This window comes from Pteropus alecto, unplaced genomic scaffold, assembly GCF_000325575.1.
Source record: "Pteropus alecto unplaced genomic scaffold, ASM32557v1 scaffold320, whole genome shotgun sequence".
NCBI lineage: Eukaryota > Metazoa > Chordata > Mammalia > Chiroptera > Pteropodidae > Pteropus > Pteropus alecto.
Window position 1 is genome coordinate 126,482 of NW_006429963.1, and position 4,606 is coordinate 131,087.

Genomic DNA, 4,606 nt, shown 5'->3' on the forward strand with positions numbered 1-4,606 from the left:
CCGCCAACCTGTCAAGGGTGCGCCCCGCCGCGCCCCCTCCCTGCCTACCGGTCCGAGTAGGTGTTTGCGCCCCTGTCGCCCTCACCCGCTCACTTCGGGGCGTCCTGACCGCCGCCAGCGTTCCCCGAGCCCCGCCTGGCCGGGTGCAGATGTCCGGTCCAGATCGCTGTCAGCGCGCCCCACTTGTCTAAATCAGTTGTCCTCGCCTCTGTCGCGGGCCCGCCCGTCCGGTCACTGTCGCCCCGCCGTCCCCGTGCGCGCTGGCTTTCTGCAGCCGCCTCCGCCCCACCGCCCCCAGGCCTGAGCAGAGCTGCGGGTGAGGTGCGTGGTGTGCCCTTCTGCCCTGGCCACGTCGCACGACCGACCCGGGCCATTTCCTCGGCTGGGGGAAACGAGTCCTGCCTCTGGGGCGGGCTCAGGGCGACTGCGGTAGCCTCTGCTCAGAGTCCTGTCGCACCACCGCCACAGGCCTAGCAACCGCCCGGGTACAAAAGGGAGTGGCAGCCGGTGGCTTGGGAGAAGTTAATTTTTTTCTCCTTTTCTGAGAAGACTGTCATTTCTTGGTTGTTTCTGGCGCAGCTGAAGAGCAATGAGGGTCCCCCCAGAGAGTTGCTGATATTAAGATGATTGGAAGTTTGTTTAATTTCTTTTGGAAGTAACATTATAAGACTGGGCGCTTTTCCGTAGGTGAACTGGCGTCCAGTGTGGGTGGGAGGGTGCGGGAAGCGTTGGAAGAGTCTTGGTATTGATTATTTTATTTTTACCTCAAGTAATTCTCTGCGTGATTTATTTATGCAGTATGGAAACTAATGGAGTTGGCGTCCTCATCTTTTTCTCCTCGCTCCCTTATTCTTTCTTAGTAACCATGAGTCGATGTCAGTTTCAGACGGCAGGAAATAGCTTTAAGATAAATGATGCTTACCTTAGGCTTGGTGTAAACTTCGTGTAAAAATGGCCAGCCGGTGAGTTTCAGAAGGGTCATTTTCTCTTGGAGAAGAGAGGGCTTAGCGAATGATCCCTGTTTCCAGTCATGAGACTCTGGAAGTCAGGCATGGAGTGTATGACGCAAGAGGCAAACAAACAGGTTGGGAAGGAGCAGTGCCCAAGGCTAGGAAGAACTTAATGGATGCTACCTTGTGATGACAGATGGCAGCTGCACTAGGATCTCATAGTCAGGGACCTTTGGAATTTAAAACTCTGTCAATGCATGGTGGATACGGGGTACAGTAGTATTGTGGGGAATAGATAACTAGAGCAGGAAGGGGGAGAGAAGTGTGGAAAATGGGTACTCACAGTCACTGAGGTGGGCAAAGCTAGGAGCAGGTGCACTGTGGAGACGCAGAAGGACTTTCAAGTGCACATTGTACCTGCGTTACTCTGAGTTAAATGATGCCAGAAGTCAGCTGAAGACTGATTAGGCACATCACTGAAACAGTGGGCATACTTAGGGCTGAAACTCACAGGAACTGATGACGCTGACTTCCATAGGTACTTGCTTATCCAGCCATTGGCTAATATCAGCTTGCTTGTACAAATCCTTGTGAAATGCACATTATTTGCAAGTAGTACATTAACATAGTTGCTACTGTATTGAAGGACAGGACAAATTCTTTGAAAAAAAAAAACAATGAAAGGGCGATTAGTCAGAGATTCTTGGGATTTTCCTCTGTGTGACTTAAACTAATAAACCATGGTGTCCATCTCATAGAGTAAGGAATCTATAGTTTCTCAAATTTTTCACTTTTTTCCAAATTTATATTTGTAATCATATTACACATATATAAACATACCTGCATTGCTTAGAAAACTTCTGGAACGATCCACACGAAACTTGACAATGATCACATCCAAGAAAAGCACTAGGAGTCTCAGGTTTGAGGGAGTTTTGTTTTTTATGACGGTTTTTAAAAATTCCATTTTTAATTATAGTTGATGTACAATTTTTATATCTTTTAAAATTATAATAGCCATGTGTTATTTTCATAATAAAACCAGTGAATTACACTGTCTAGAAGGTGCCTGCTATTTTGCTATAGTCAAGTCAGGGAGCAAATCAACAATAGAAGAAGCCATACGTAAGAAAAGTTAAGATTTCTGTTTTAGTAGTATTTTGATTTTTACAGTACATACTTAGTACTTAGGGTTCTGAATTTTGGGCTGGTATTTTGCTTTGAATGAGATATATTTGTACACATTTTCATAGTGTGTCGTTAACTATGATTCATAGAAGGGCTGGAAGCATAGGAAAATATGAACTAATGGGGTTCTCTTTTTCAGCCCCACTTTTGGATATGTTCACTTACAGTTTTTATTTAATAAAGTAAAAATTTACACTATATGAAAAATGAAATAAAGAATGTTAATAGTTTGAGAAAGCTATGTATCGTTTTAAATTAAAGCTATGAGGATACGGAAAATAGCTCTCACTTAACATGTGATAATTCTGTAAGATTTTGGTCCCACAGCTTTAATGTAAACCACGTTATTATTCATTTCTCACTCCCCTCCCCCCCCCAAACGAAAAAGGCCTGGCAGGTTTGGATTGCTGGTTCGAGGACTGGCTTTTTTGTTGTACCAGTGTCTACCCTGTGTTAATTGGGCCCTGTAAAATTAGATCGTAGTGAATATTCTTGAAGAGTTTTTTCTAGAGATGAATAAGAACAAAATTCTGCTGCTATTTTCATTTATTTGGAAAATTAGAACTTGGTAGAGTGAAATTTGTCCCATCCTGATTTTTCTACTGCCAATAAATGCTGATTCTATGGCTGCAAAAAAGAGACCCAAACCTGTCTTATACAATATTACCCAACGGTTTTGACAGTTGGTCTTTTATTACTCGAACACTTTGAAGACTGAGATTTAATGCTGTTCTCTACTACTGTGTACAAGCTTTCCTTTGGGGAGAGCTTTCTTCTTCCCATTGTTCTGAAAAGTTTAGGAGAATTTAACTCAAACCAAAATTTAATATGTATAGGCTAAGAACCAAATAAGCAAAAGAAAAGAATTCTCTTTGGTCTCATATAAAGCAAAGGCAAATATTTGCTTGTATTCTCAGTGTTAACCATTGACCTGCACTTTAATGAAATTTGTGAAGACTTGTAACAAAATAGCACAGCTAAATGAGGAACCACAGTTCAGCTATTTTAAACTGTGCTTGCTACTTTAGCACTTAGATCCTAGAGCGATTATGTGATTTGAGAAAATGTTAGAGCCCTCTTCATGGCTGTCAAGGGACAGGAATGCTCTGTGTGTTTCTTGTTTATACCCACACTGCTGCCCTAGTACAGAGGGAAAGGACTGAGCGGCAGTGCATTGCGGTGTTATGTCGTCTAAATGCTTCGTTAGGTTAGAGCGGAATGCCCTGGGGTTACTAGACATAAGGGGGTAAATACCAGTTTTTTAGTTTAAACTAAACAATGGATTAAAATTTGGGATATGTGCATCCTTCAGCTTATATATTCTGGTTTTAGTAATACATAATTCTGTTTCCGATGAATGTTAGCTTCACTTTACATTTCAAGAAGGAAGAATATAGAGCTAGAACTAAACTGTAAATAATTTCAATAAATACATGAATTGAAAATATATGTGAAATGTTTATATTAAATTACGTTAAATATCTGAATCCTGTGAAGAGCCAGCTATGAAAACTGGTAACTTCGTGTTCTGGTTAGGCCTGGTGAACCTCTTTTCTGTCAGTTTTCGTGATGTCTACATTGGCCACAGCATTTAACTTTGAATAATATCACAGACATTGTGAATATACTAAAAACCACTGAATCGTACATTTTATTTTTTATTCATTTATTTTTTTATGCCTATGGCACCTGGTCTTCCTAGGTGGTCTCCCATTCAAGTACTAACCAGGCCCGACCCTGCTTAGCTTCTGAGATCAGACAGGATCGGGCTTGTTCAGGGTGGCATGGCCATAGACAAATTGTACACTTTAAATGAGTGAATTGTATGCTATGTGAATTCTATCTCAGTAACACTTAAAAATATTATAGACATTGATTTCCTTTAAAAATAAAGACGTGAAAAGGTGAGCAGATATAGTACAAAGTCATACGTACCTCTTTCCTTATGGAATTCCAGCTAAAACTCCAACTTAAATTTGGAGACATATGGAAAAAATATTTAATTAAAGGGTGGGCTTACGAATGACCTTAAACCTGATGTTACTGTAAACGTTGATATATTAGCTAAACAAATTCAAATTGAATAACAATAGAAATCTTGCTTTATAGATATAAACAGCCTTAAAAGTGTGTTTTTTTGGTGAGTTATTCTAAGTCCTTCAATTCCAAGTAGCAGTACATACTTACCATGCTTGTTTGAGAAATTTAGCCCATAGATTGGTTTGTTTTATATTAGATAATTCTATCATAGCGCGATTTAGAATGTACTGTTTGTGGTCTTTCGCATTTTATTATGTTTTGTTAAGTTATTATCTTTTTTAGTTTCCATGACAATGCTGCCTCAGATGAACTTTCTTCCTCCATTTAAAGATCTGAGGACCCACTGTACCAGGAAGTGTGAGAGGTCATTCTACCCTCACCTGTGATCAGGTAGATGGAGGCAGGGCGTGGCCCCAAGCCAGTGCCGT

At 41.1% G+C, this 4,606-nt stretch overlaps 1 pseudogene; it reads right to left on the reverse strand.

The window, feature by feature from the left end:
* Positions 1–3,815: 3,815 nt before the first annotated feature.
* LOC112477649 lies at positions 3,816–3,934 on the reverse strand (annotated as a pseudogene).
* Positions 3,935–4,606: the final 672 nt, after the last annotated feature.